At 32.3% G+C, this 15,606-nt stretch overlaps 1 protein-coding gene across 1 annotated transcript in view; it reads right to left on the bottom strand.

Annotated features, from left to right (window-relative positions):
- LOC126779102 (E3 ubiquitin-protein ligase LRSAM1-like) overlaps positions 1-15,606 on the bottom strand; it is a 152,032-nt gene that overhangs the window by 113,206 nt on the left and 23,220 nt on the right. The window lies entirely within an intron of this gene.

The following is a 15,606-nucleotide window of genomic DNA, read 5'->3' as shown; positions in this document are numbered from 1 at the left end:
GCTCATTATTGAAATAAAAATCTATATATAAATAGGTAAAAGCAAAACAGTTCCTTACCTTTTTTCTCCTCTATTTGACAAACGATCTTTATTTATATTTGAAGTGAAATCTTCTTTAGGCGGGTAGCGCGTTATTGCGTTATTGTAGGGGATAAACTCGGCTCGGCTTTGCGTCACCAACATTTTTTTTTTCGCTGGAAAATCGCATTTACGCGTTTTCGGGGTATGTGGGACTCACCGACACCGAAGGCGTCGGAATACCCACTAAAAAACCAGCGATACCCACTCCGTCTTGTCTAGGGGGCGTCACAGGATCGCTTGCGCATCCTGCCGTGACGCACCAACGGTTGGCACGCTTAAGTAGGCCTCCACTCCTAGGGGGTTCCCGGGGTACGGAGTATCCTCCTAACCCCAGCGGCGCTTACGGAAGCTTAAAGAAGGTGCACAGAGTGTCGGCGCCTCCTCCCCGGTCTTCTTCGGCGGAGAGGGTCAGTGGCGGCACTCGCCTCACGCTCTCTTTCCGCGACTTCCTTCTGTGATATGACACTCTTGCAAAAAGAAACCATCTCCATCCTCTCGCTGCCAAGCATGGCGACTCTCGCTGCCAAGCATGGTGTTAATCACGCTCGGCAGCTAGAGGTCTCCGCCAACTACCGCCGCCAGTGTATGCCTCTGAGGCTCCATGCAGTACACTCCGTCAAAGTGTGATGTGCCGTATCCACTAGCGCACCACATTCGTGGCAGGAGGGTGACATCTCCCGCCTCGCTATCCCGTGCAGGGACTTACCAAAACAGCCATGTCCGGTAAGCACCTGCGTCAGCCTAAACGTAAGTGTGCCGTTCCTTCTTGTTACCCAGCGATTCAAGTGAGGGCGGATCGCCTCCACTGTCGCCAGTCCTGCTGATGGCGATCCCAGGTCCTCCTCCCATCTGCGAATCAGGGCTTGTTGGGCTACAGACCTGATTCGCCCCATCTCCGCTGATCCTAGACGGTCGCCATTCGCCCTGGCTTCCACCCGGAACCGATGCAATTCCGCGAGTACCTCGGCCTGGAGTTCCCAGGGCGGGTCGCTCGCAAGAAGTGTCACCGCCGTCCACGACACTGTACGGTATCGTCGTACCGCTATAATTCTCTGCGGTCTTCGCAGAAGAGCACTATTACGAGTGGTGATAGCGTCCACTCATATGGGTGCACCATATAGCGCCATGGAGCGCAGTACACCGGCGTATAAGCGCCTGATTGGTGATTCCGGCCTTCCCACATTAGGTAGGAGGTTACGTCACAAATATGTTAATATTAGGTCCTTACGAATATATAATATTATATATAATATGAAATTAGCATTTTGTCGTACTGACCACTTTAATCTGAAATATCTCCTCTTTGGTGTAGAAAATTCCAAATTCAAATTTATAAATTCATTTAGCTTAGCATTTGAGTTTTGAAACAGTCATTCATTTGTTTTTTCCTCATTATTTTTTCTTTGGCATCGCTTATTACCGCACCATGGAAAACATGAAATATCGGTATATTTACGAGTACGAGTTCTACCGTGGTACCAGTGCTGCAGAAACAGCTCGAAGGATTAATGATGTGCACGGCGCTGGTGTCGCAAAAGAAAGCACGGCACGTTTTTGGTTTCAACGTTTTCGTTCCGGAAATTCGACCTTCAGAACCAACCCCGTGGACTGCCGGAGACCAAAGTGGAAAATGAAGAATTAAAGGCTATTGTGGAAGCGGATCCATCACAAAGCACTCCAGAGATAGCTGCAGGCTTCGGGGTAAGTGATAGAACTGTATTAATCCACTTGAAGCAAATCGGGAAAGTAAAAAAACTTGAACGATGGGAACCTCATACTTTGCTCAACCGACACAATAATGAAGGGATTTTAAATCGAATCATTACTTAAGACGAAAAGTGGATACTGTACGATAATCAGAAGCGCTCGTCGCAATGGCTGAACCCTGGAGACCCAGCCAAATCCTGCCCTAAACGAAAATTGACTCAGAAAAAGTTACTTGTGAGTGTTTGGTGGACTAGCACCGGTGTCGTTCACTACAGCTTTCTAAAATCTGGCCAAACGATTACGGCAGATATCTATTGTCAGTAACTGCAAACCATGAAGGAAGAACTAGCTGCTAAACAACCGAGATTGGTCAATCGGTCTAGGCCACTGCTGCTTCACAACAACGCAAGACCATACACTGAACAACAAACAACCACTAAGTTAGATAAGCTACTATTGGAATGTCTGCGACATCCACCGTACTCCCCGGACCCTGCTCCAACAGATTACCATTTTTTCCGTAATTTGGACAACTTCTTACAAGGAAAAAAATTCAACTCTGATGCGGCAGTCCTAACCGTCTTCAAAGAGTTTATTGATTCTCGCCCCCATGGTTTTTTTAGTAAAGGGATCAATGAACTACCTATGGCAAAAGTGCATAGATAACAACGGTGCATACTTTGATTTATTAAATATATTTTACAAAAAAAAAAATTGACTTTATATTCCTCCCGTACAAAACGCCAATTTCATATGTAAGGACCTAATATAATAAAATCGTTGAAAGTACAAAAAATTTAAGTTTATGAAATTTATGTAAATACTAACAGTATATACAAAAATTACATACAAATAATGTAAATAATGTATTTTAACAATTTATTATTTCAAATAAGTTGCACTAATATTTTGTAACGAGTTGGCGACATACAGTGTATTTTGATGAATAAAAAGCTATATAATAAAAAGGGATAGAATTATTATTTGGAGTTGTAATAGATGTAGAAATTGGACATATATATTTTTAGTTTTCACTTCTATAGGCAGTAACTGTGACTGCCAGTTTTTTTTTATTTGGTAATCTCTGTACTATTAATAAAAAATTGGAAATAGGAATTTCGAACAGGAAAAAATGTTTGAAGCGTGGAAATTGATGTTTTTCTGAAACTGCCAGTAATGATTAAGGTAAAATTTAGACTACTGGACGAACACTTTTATTAATAAATAGTTTAACGACTATCCAATGTTCAGACTCAATAGCTAAACATTAACCATTTATTGACTCACATGATGCTGCAAAAATCCGTCAACAACGTAAGATTATAGATTGTATTTTTTTCTGATAAATTCGCCATCTATTTGTATTCCATTATATCTATTAATTTGGATTCTTATTAATTAATTAAATAAATAGTTCGTTAATGGTGATTAACTTTAACAAGAATTAAGGAAGGCTTCACTGATTAACAGAATGTAAATTATTAAATAAATAATTAAATAAATTATTTAATAAAGGCTTATTAAAATATTTTTTATTTAAACATGTTTGATGAAATATAAATAACTAATAATAAATAAACTGAATAAGTAACATATAATAACATTTAAATAAGTTTAATAATATGAAATAAAAATCAGTTAAGTACTGAATCAGTTTCTTCTCAAATTATAAACATTTTAAAACAAACAACAACTATTATTGAGTGTAAATAATTAAATGTATTTTAAATTATATAAAACGAATGATTAATGAGGTAAATTAATTTTAATTGACAGCTTTTAATTATAATTAATGAAAGCCAGAATACATAAAACAGACTCCACAAGGTATTTGATATATCAATTAAATTAATTTGTGTAATAATAATTAGCATTAAGCTACTTATTCATTATAATACACGCATCTAATTAGGCAATTTTCATCTATTTATTTCCATAAGTATAAATTATTTTATAAATTTTGTACGATGTACATATTGTTTTTTTTGTATGTTCCCATTATAAAAATCTCTTATACGTGAGCTACTTTTAAGTAAAAAATTAAAGTTTTTATAAAAAAATATATTTATAAGAAACTACGCCAGATCTCGTTCACGCAGAGGATATATTGATATTTGTTTGTATTTCCCCTGCGAATACTTCTAATTCTTGGGATGAAAATCACAGATCAACTGTGAACCAGTGACCTATATCTGATATGAAATATGAGCTACATCTATGCTGAGATTTATAAATCATGTCATTATAAATAATAAAACATTTATATAATACTTCTTAAAAAAGTTCTCTCTAATTTCACCTTTTCAGAAAACCGGATAATGTTCTAAGAAATTCTCTTTAAAAATGGTGTAAGGATATGACACAGCAAAAGTGTGAACTGAATTTTAAAATATTTCGACGAAGCTTCTTTTAAACTCATAGTAAAAAGCGAATATTTCCTATCGTTCAAGTACTTAGCAATGACGCGTTTGCCTCATGTTCAATATCTATGTAGAAGTGTAACAAAAGTATTGTGATGTATGCAAAGAAATCGATTTCAAATGTATTTATTTTAACTAAATGGAAACTTTTAGAATAACATATTACCGAATAAATATTTATTAAAGCAAAACTAACGTTTGAAAAAAGTAAATATTTATGTCTAAAAAAGATTATAAAACGAAATCATGTTTTTTTTATTATCGTGAAAACTACGTAAATATATTTTATAATAAACTAATATAACACATTTTTAAGTCTCTAAGACTATATTTTAAATTTTATATATTGTGACATTTAAAACTTGAGTAGGAATTTTGTTATTTTTAATAGCAATACGCGATCATTACGTACGAATAACATGTATGTATATATGTATGTATGTACGTAGGTACATATGTATACGATAGGACTGTGTTAAAACCTACTTCCGTTTTTCTTATCAATTGAATGGGTTCTGTGACCTGTACTAATATTATAAAAGTGAAAGTGAGTTTGTTTGTTTGTTTGTTACGTCTGAACTACTTAACCGATGATCATGAAATTTTGCAGAATCAGGGTTGCAGAAAAGGTTAGAATAAGTAACACATCCCCCAGCGAGCGGAAACTAGTGACTAGCGGGGCGACACACCAATTCCAATTTCCTAGGGGGAAATTCTAACATATCATCAGTAAGCACTACGAGATGGCGTGTTCAATGCTTAAATATAAATACCTACTTTTTATGTTTGCATGAGGTTTTGTATAATAATAAATCTTTAATAAATATGATTAAATATAGAGTGTATACAAAACTATTAATAACTTTGAACTATAAAGCAAACCCAGTTAAATTTATTCTCTATCGTTATAAATAAATACTAAACATCTTTTGTAAATTAACGATCTACTAAATAGAACTGTTATAAGTAAACTGTCTCTCCTTGGTCTCATAAACATTGTGTACGAACTCCACTTGCCAAGCACGTACATACACAGTATGTGTACAGGCGAACACTTTCATTTTGCTTAAATAATACAAAACAATAATCTCTTCTATGTAATTTAAATATAACAAACTATAGCGCGATTTAAATTACTACTAACGCCATCTATTATAACATAACAAAAAACTATTAACATATAATAATAGTTTTATTTATTATAATATACGTACCTTGACACATTGTTTAGTTAAACACTGATTTTTCTCTTTTTCATCATTGATTTGATATTCGAAAATAGAAGACGCAGCTTTGCTAAACTAATTACCCGCTAACATTTACAGCTAACGCCGTAAATGTATTCCCTCATCTAGTACTATTATATATCTATGAATTATCAGCTTGCTCGAGTAACTATCACGCAAAAACTACTGGATTGTTTTTGATGTTTTTTTTGTGTTCAAAAGCTAATGACTTTTCAGGTCGGCTCCTCGGTCGGCATAGTAGAGATACCGAGTACAAGCCGATGAAACCATATTCTTTTAAATCCACACATCTAATGAAAGATTTCGCCCATTTCTTATTTCAGTATCAGACAGTTGTGAATTGTGTAGCAGAGCTTTAATATATTATTATTAATGCGAAATTCTGTTTATTGGAGCGATACCGCGGTTGCGAAGGAGCGATATTAAAACATTGGGTTAGGTATTAAATCATTTACGTCGGTCAGTGAACAAAGCCTTCGGTTTCCTCGTCCTGACGATAGACTCGTTTTTCATTTACAGCCCATTTAATGTATAGCTTAGTCTTATATTATAGCTGTTACTTCGATCATAAACATGTAACGCCCTCTATAAAGTTCACCGTCCACGTGGCTCACATAATGGAAACGCAATTTGTAAGGGGACCATTTATGTACTAGTGAAACGCTATTTGAGATGGAAACAGTGAAAAACGTTGAGTTAGTTATCTGTTTTGAGTAAAAATAAAATTATATGAACAATTATTAAGACGTACTTCACGTTAAAGCTATTGTTTTTTTTTTTTAATAAATTATGTTGGATTATTATTTTTATTTAATATATATATAATTATTAGAATTTATGTTTTAATAGGGAGAAAGCAGGATGCAGAAAGACGGTTTGTTGTGTATCCTCAGGAAAAATATTTTTGTCTCAAGAAAATAAGAGATAATTTCAAACAAAATATTCTATATTTGTTCTTAATTCTACATTAAAAGTTTTGAACCTTTATTTATACAATAGCTGCCTCGCATGGTTTCACCTACGTTTACATGATACACGTGGGCGGACGTGTATCATGTAAACCATGGTAATAGCGAATATCTATTTTATATTATATAGGCTTATAGCCTCGATAAATAGTTTTTGCAAATCAGATTTAATATATTTATTTATTAAATTAATCAAACAAAAAAATTAGGATCTACGTATCAGCTTTTGGTATTAGTATAGATAGTAAATAAATTTTCAATAGAATTTATTAAGAAATTCTTAATTTTTTCTATGTTATATTGAATTTTTTTATTTTTTCTATCTTCTTCTTCTAGATAAATTTAAAAAAATTGTTTGAAAAATTATGCTTGAATATAAGTTAAACCTGAAATGACATCATTTTCTTACAATATAAATAATAACGCAAATCCGTCGCGACGTTTCTCGGCGATGTCGCCATAAATAATTTTATGCAACTCGCTTCAGAAAACGAAATTGTCAGGAAAGTAGCTGAAGCGAAAAACGACAAAATTCAATTTCTTTCAACAAACACATGAGTAGTTCACAGTGGCTTGCGTCACATTATAAGCACATAAATACTGCATACTTACAAGAAAATTTACATTCATAAACCTTTTTAAATGTGGCTTATATTTACTCTCCATTTTGGACAAAGTTGTCATTCACGTTTTTTTATGGAATACTTCTTTAAGTACAACGCTAAAGAAATAATCGAAATGGGTTTGCAACTTTCTGAGAAAAACATACATTAATGACAGTCTTGTAAGCATATTTCAATTTTGATTTTCTGAAGAAAAAATAATTTACCTCATAGAATAATATATGAGAGCACTTGGGGATTAACCTCAATAGAATGAAGTTTAAATTATACAGAACGGTTAAGCCGTTTTCGAAAATCGTGAAGAAAAGTAAAGAATATCTTACCCGTTGAACATATAACCTCATCTTTCTTTCGAAGTTGCTTAAAAAGACATTTTTTAAAGTAATCTCAACTAATTAGGATATTGCCACAAAATTATTCAGTTTAATTAAAATTTAAATCTGCTTCAAATCAATTAAAACGTTTAAAAAGATCCTTAATAAAATTAATTCATAATTCAATATGTAAAACATCGTCCTATAAATCGTATTTGTCAAAGGCGTTCTCAAGAAACAGAAGCAAATAAGCATTATATTGTTTCACGCAGAAATCGTGTTGAAATTTCAATCAACTACTTATTAGATATTTTTTTACTTAAATATTATGATTCCCATCAATTATAAATCGTACATTCAAAAATCACTTTTCACTGATGAGGCTACCCAAGATAATATGAGAACGCATTTAAATATTCTAAGAACTCACAGAAGCTGTCTTAAAAATATATAACTACCTATCTGAAAATTGTGAAGCGTATTACTTTAAAGTAAAAGTAACGTAAGGACTTTTCTTTGGAAAGGGTTTGGAGCATATCCTACCACGATGCTTTAATCCTGGTTAAAAGATCCACATGTGCGTTACATTTCATTCGGCTCACGCATGTTTCCTAATTACTTATGTTTTTCTTCGCCGCCGAACGCAACATGAATTATAAACACAAATTAAGCAAAAGAAAATTCAAGAGTGAAGGAAAAAATAACATCATTTTATTAAGTTTTTAATTTTGGCTTTGTACTAAAACGTACCGTGTTTTAAAACGCTTATTGCATTTTAACTAACCCGAGGTATGCTTTCATTATTCTATAATTTTAATTGAATATAAAAATATTTACTGGTGGTACAGCGTTTTACTGCGAAATAAATTTTTTTGCAGTTATTTATATAGATTTATGCCAAACTTGTTTAGTTCAAAACTACAGTTTACCCGAGAGAACAGTATGCCGAAATATTGATAGCATCCAGCGTATAAAGCAGTGAAGCGAATATTAATGGAACGGTTCTTCTATTCGAATATTTTGTAGTACAAAAGGTAAGACTATTTTAACTACTGGATTGCTACGACTTCATTCGGGTACAATCAAATTTTTTGATGTTCGTTTTTAAGTTTAACGACGAGACAATATATCAAGGTCATATACTATATGTAACGTAAAAAAACTGTTACGATTAACTATTACTAAAATAAATTTGAAATAGAAATTAATATTAAAAATTAATTGATTAAAATAAACAAATACAAACGGCAATAGCTTAAAATCAAAAACTCCTAAAAATAAATTATTTAAATAATACTGTATATTTCATTTGAATGTTATAATTATTAAGGACTAATAAGCTTATATCAAAGCCCTAATGCTGTAGTCTGAATACAATTTCAAAACTTTAATAATTCTATAGCATCCGAGCGCTTTGTGTTATGGAGAAAAAATAAAAAACATTCGCTTGAACTTAACGCTACAAACTTTTTTTATTGCAACTTAGTTGTCTACATGTCTCTTGTTGCAAAGAAAAAAAACTTTAAAACAAAAGACGATAAATAACGACGAAAGTACGTGTTTACTTAAGCTTAGAATACTTAGGTGGATTTACTGTTCGTTATCTGTAAATACGAGTAAAGTGTTTTTGAAGTTGCATACAATGAAATAAAATGCATTTAACGGCGTTGTAGACTCATTCGATAAAAAATATTATTAAAAAAAATGCCCGTTTAATGTATTAAAACGGAATAATGTTCAATACAAATATAAATAGATAGCGACCATCTATGCTAAATCCAAAGCAAACAGAAACATAAATTCATACACAAAAAATAAATTATATATATACACATATACATACAGACGAATTAAGAATCTCCTTCGTTATTGAAGTCGGTTAAAGTAAATCTATCCTGAGGTCTGTTGCTATGACATTTAATTATAATGCTCTTTGCTATATTTCTATATATATATATATATATATAGAATATATATTATAATATATAGAATATATATTAGTATATTAGTTAGTATAGAATATATATTAGTGTATTAGTATATATATATATATATACTAGATATACTAGATATATAAAAAATAGAGGAACTTTACTTGTCTATAAAAATACATCGTCATCTAAGGAAATAGAAGCGCAAGAAAAAATACAAACAAGGTCATTACCCTGTATTTTGCACGTTTGTATTTTATGACATTTCTAGCTTTTCTCTTCTAACTTCGTAGTAGTGTTTATTTTATTGCGGTCGTCCCGAACAGTCCAGCGCAAACTGCCGGTTAGTGGGAGACTACCGACACCTCGCACATTATTTCAGTAATAGAATTTACACTGGAATGTGTGTTTCTGCGACTAAATGTAAGTTTCAGTTCGCTGCGGACCATAAAATGAAACGTATGGCCGCACCACACTGTGCTTAGCCAAGACTTAATATATTATTCTCACACATTTATATTACCTTACTGATGGCATTCATTATTTTTCAAGTCAATTATTATAAAATCTTATACTACTATTATTATCTAACTATACCAATATTATAAAGAGTTGAGTGTTGTCTGGTTGTTCCTGTATTCCGTTTTCTCACTAAAACCACTAATCAATTTGATATGTAACTTCTATATTATTTTAGTTAATAGTTATAGAACTGATTTAATGTATATTGTAAGCATTGACGTAGTCAATGCCATAAATGCTGGTATGGGAACTTTCGTAGTTTTTCTTTTATAGTTCCCAAAAATATTAATATAAAAAGGGAAAGGGAAGAAATAATGACAAATGGAGTTCAGTTTATCACAAAGTTTTAATCCTTATCAAAATATATAACATATTAATTTTTAACTTTTTATATAAATAAATATTGAATTTTAACACGTTGCGATCCGAGACTATCGAGTATTAAAAATTTTACGAAACATTTAAATTAAATAAAATAAGTATAAGTACGATTCACGTATTAGCGTACTGTGATAATAAATCAAGCCGAGATGGCCTAGTGGTAAGAACGCGTGAATCTTAACCGATGATCCTGGGTTCAAACCCGGGCAAGCACCACTGAATTTTCATGTGCTCAATTTGTGTTTATAATTCATCTCGTGCTTAACGGTGAAGGAAAACATCGTGAGGAAACCTTTTTTTTTTTTCTTTTTTCAGCCTTTTGCCGTCCACTGCTGGACGAAAGCCGCATAGAACGCCAACCATCCCGATCTTCGCCAACCATCCCGATCTTACCTGCGTGTGTCTAATTTCATTGAAATTCTGCCACATGTGTATTCTACCAACCCGCATTGGAGCAGCGTGGTGGAATAAGCTCCAAACCTTCTACTCAAAAGGGAGAGGAGGCCTTAGCCCAGCAGTGGGTCATTAACAGGCTGTTACTGTACTGTACTGTACTGATAATAAATCGTTTGGCGAATGCTTATGTATCTAATTGGTAAAATAAAAATACCATGAGATGAAATGCTTATTTTCCCGTACGAGTCCTTACGAGCAACACGTTTTTAATTAAAACCCAATGCCAATAATGTTTAAGATTATATATTGAGCGAGTGCCTGCCTCATTAATCTTTTGTCAGGCGAATTAAAAGTTATATTTTTCCGTGGCAAAGATGTCAGTGTTTACGCTATTACTAACAATCTTTTGCATAGCAATTAACCGGACACTAATTATGTTTCGAACCCAGTATACGTGAACATTTTTTTACGAATTTATAATTTATTCATTACGAATTTCTTGACATAAAACCTTCATAGGACTATCTCAGATCTCTCCCAGTGACGTCATGTCAATTCAAGTTCTTAGTTGTTTATTTATCTCCTCCTGCCATTGGAATCGGCTATACATACATATAAATGTGACTGTCAAGCACATTTGTGTCTTGTCGCTTACAGTGACAAGTATGACGGACATGTTTGTAATTAATATAATTAATCTATGGCTCTGCAACAGATATTTTCACTTATGAAAATGTATACTAAGCAAGCTACCCGTACGATGTCGGTACATATAAGTAGCTAGGGTAGCTTATAAAATTCATACAACGTTACCTCATCAACAGTTGTAATTTCCAAAAAAATTCTCTTACGGGATGACGACGTTATATAATAAACCTGTTTCAATTTTCAGATTCTAGATACAATAATTTCGACTGCGTTGATAGTCCGAATAACGATAATATAAGTATAGATGATGATAACGATAATATAAGTATGATGTAAATATATTTAAGGATTAAAACTTTGTGATAAACTGAACTCCATTTGTCATTATTTCTTCCCTTTCCCTTTTATAAACTAATCAATGCTTTAATAACATCAATTTAAAAAATTAAACTGAAATATTTTAAGCACAAATTGAAATGCTTGTTCAATTAGGTTTTCCTACAAATTGTATATTCATCACGTAATTATCTGGTGTTACGCTGTCTGCGAACTCTCCATATATCATTTAATTAGTATAATACAACCCATTGTTATGGTCGTAATATATCAGCCGTGCTCTTACAATGCGGGCACGAGAGATATAAAGCTGTAAGTGTAAGGCTTTTCACAACCTTAGAATTTCACGTATCCTTATTAATATTACTCGTATAAATGTGAAAGTGTGTTTGTTGCTTTATTGGTTTGTCATTTCACGTAGCAACTTAGATACGGAACAACTTGATTGTTTTAAAAATTATTTATGAACTGAAGATTGATAGATTTTTCATTTGGAATAAATAAACGGTTCCTGTGGTAAATATATTTAGCACATTTCTCTTTTAACACGTAAACGGTTAAAAAGATTTCGATAAAATTTTGCAAAATTTATATATTTCCATTCCATAATATCCACCAGTTATTTGCCTTTTTAAGTTTGTATTCTTTGAGATAACGTTGTTTGAATATATATTATTGTTACAGCTCAGAATAACCTTACCTAAGCGTATTGTACTCGCTTACTACGTATTTCACTAACAAATAACATATGCTTTTATTGCTATAATTGCTATCTGAAATGAAGGTTCAGTACAATACGATACAATAGAAATTGCCCTTATTGTACACAAAAAAAAGAATGAGGAATAATGAAATCTAATACAAAAGACGGCAAGTATCTATTTATAAATAAGCCAAAGAAACTCATTACTGGCTGTTTTCTTAATGAAGTGACCACTTTTTTTCAACTGGTTTATTTATTCGTCAACCATCCTATATTATTCCGGCAGATCCCGAGATCCTGGGTTCAAGTACCAAGACTGGCAAAAAAAATTTATGGGGTTTTTCCATCGAAAAATCTCAGTCGCAGCTTGAAGTCTGGAAATTGGAAATGTATACATTCCCGTGACTCGAGTTCTTACGCAGTTGGTTAGTCTCCCTTCAGACTATATCCAAACAAAAAACGTATTACAGAAAGCATACATTATTTAAATATGAAATAATTCAGAAGTTTTTCGAAGCATATATATTTTTTGCTTTCTAAACATTTTTTTTACCAAAGCTGTCCATTTAATGAGTCTCGATGATCAGCTATTAGAGCGTGAAGGTGCGGGGAAAATGTGATGCATGTGAACGATCCGCCTGTAGTGCGGTTACACCCTCTCATTAAAAGCGAGGGGAAGTTGCAACGAGAAATAAATTGCATGTTTTACTTAGAAAACATTTATAGAAAAATTACCTTTATAAATTGCCTAAAACGGTTTCCTATTTAAGTGATTTAACGCATTTGCTAAGAAAATAAAAAGTTAAAATTTACGTACAATTAAATTTATTTTGGAATGACACTAAACGTGTCTACGTTGATTTTTCATTATTTCGTATATTATACTTTGTGAACGCATATTCAATAGGAATCTCAACCAAGCCACGTCTTTTGATCTTAATGTTTGTTTTGTTAAATTTTATTGACATTGCTTGCTGAAACTTTATGTTATACACACACATGTTTGAACATTGCGTATTGCCACGACGTAACTCGTAAGTGGTTTATTAATGCAAGAAAACTTCATTCAACTTTGATTCATGTTTCAATATAACTGAACTGTAACTTATAAAAAAGTGGCCTGCATTTGAGATGGTATTGATGTAAGGTACGTACCCTATGTTCTTTCTGTACTCCTGACAAGCTCACTTTCACATATATAATATTAGTTAAGATTTTAAACCTGAACAATTTCTTAGCACTTTACCACAGTTTACCATTAATTATTTAAATTATAATTAATTAAATTAGACTTACCATTAATCTATTTTCCAAGCTGCATTCATACTATGAATAAATATAAAGAAACATATACAGATCCCCTTCTCAAAAATGGTCGACGGACAGACTTTAATATTATTTAATTTGCACGAGATACTAAAAAATATTTATTCGAAATTAATGTACGTATAAGTTGCGATGCTTTAAAAAAACTTCTTTTATTCCGATAAACTATTTAAGATGAAAGTTTTCACTTTGCATTCATTAACTATCGTCGAGTTAACTACCTCCTCGCTAACTAATGGCTAACTAACATTCTTGAAAGTCTTAAAGAATGCTTTCTCGGAGCGGTGGTGCTTCTTAACACCTTAAAGATTTGCTTTTAAAATAACATCAATTCTTTTAAGGAATATGTAAATATATTAATTTACATTTACATAATAATGGTTATTGTCATGAAGGTAAATAAAGTATCGCTTACTTGATAGATCGATCAATATTTTTTTTTATACAAATTGAATCGGATTTCTGTTTTGTTTATTTACATTATTTTTAACACATTTATTGTTGTTATCCTAATTACCGAAATCGACCACGGCTCAAGTTTATTCTCTATACCCTCACTATCATAATCCGATGAACATAACCGGATTGAACTCAAGCGACTTTACGTGGTTTCCGAGGCAAAGGAATACAAACACTACCACTGTCTTAATTGTCTTACTTACGCGTAAAAAATACGACTGATAAACTGCTGCAAAATTGTTTGCTTTTTTTCAAAAATATTTATAGCCAGTGTCACTCAGGATGTTCTAACATCCAAATCTGTTCAGGTGTTTAAAATGGTGGAATCAACTCGTATCTTAAAGTTATTATTTTAAATATCATTTTTTATAAAGAATAAATGATAAATTATGATTACATTAACGATTCACGGATTTACTATGCTGTATCTTCTTATTATATTATATTAAATTACGATGACAGAAAGAATCTCTCTTTGTTTAACTAAACACCAGCTAAACGACTCCTATAAGTACATCAATGTAGGAGATTTAAATACAAAATTTAAGCTTCATTTAAATTATGATAATATAAAAATTATTTTTTTACAAGATTATCATTGCCTCATTTTAAGGAAAATGAAACGAGTATTTTAGAAAAAATCTTATTTCTTCTATGAAACAATTTATAGTAAGGAAAACTATATGATCAAAACATTTTTTATTTAAGCACTTTTTAAAATGTTGATATAATTTAGATTCTTATATAATACAAGAATTATTATAATTGATGTAATGAAAATATAAAAGTTTGTTTTCTTAAATAATTATATATAGATCTATTCTTTATGAGTTATAAATTATCAGTAAAGTAAAGTTTAGAGCTTTTTCCATCACGCTGCTCCCATGTTGACTGATAGAAACATATGTGTACTAACTAACACATCTCGGAATCTTATGCGACTTATAACATTCCTGCGACACACAAGAAGTTTCCCCGTTTCGCGCTGTTTCCCTCGCGAGATGAATTATAAGGACAAATTAAGAACATTTAAACTCTGTGGTAATTTCCCGGCTTTGAACCTACAATTTTCGCTTAAGATTCACTTGTCTAACTACAGGACTACTTCGGAACTCTAACGTACTCAGAAAGCGAAATAAAATATTTGAAGACTCGCGTTAAAAAATGACGAAAAACACAATAACATGTTTAATCACCAGTACGAGCATAATCGCTTGATTCGATACTGTGGGTATTATTATTATTTTTGTTTATATCTAATGATGTCAGGACGGCCACCTTTTTTTATATATTATGTCATTATGACCGATTTTCCCGTTGACACGGCGGACATTTCAACTGAGGCTAGAATCGGCGTTTGCTTAACGGCTTTACGATTTTCACAGCACGAGAATTGCTACTAAGAATTTGCCTTTTAACTTCGGTATAAGCCCTGTTAAGTTATCCAATATATCAACACAATATATCAGTCAGATAAAATTAATATATGAATAATAGGGCGAAATACTTATTTATAAAAAAAAATGGTATACTTTAGAATATTG

The sequence above is a fragment of the Nymphalis io genome, chromosome 2 (assembly GCF_905147045.1).
Source record: "Nymphalis io chromosome 2, ilAglIoxx1.1, whole genome shotgun sequence".
NCBI classification, from domain to species: domain Eukaryota; kingdom Metazoa; phylum Arthropoda; class Insecta; order Lepidoptera; family Nymphalidae; genus Nymphalis; species Nymphalis io.
This window is presented reverse-complemented; position numbering and strand designations above follow the sequence as displayed.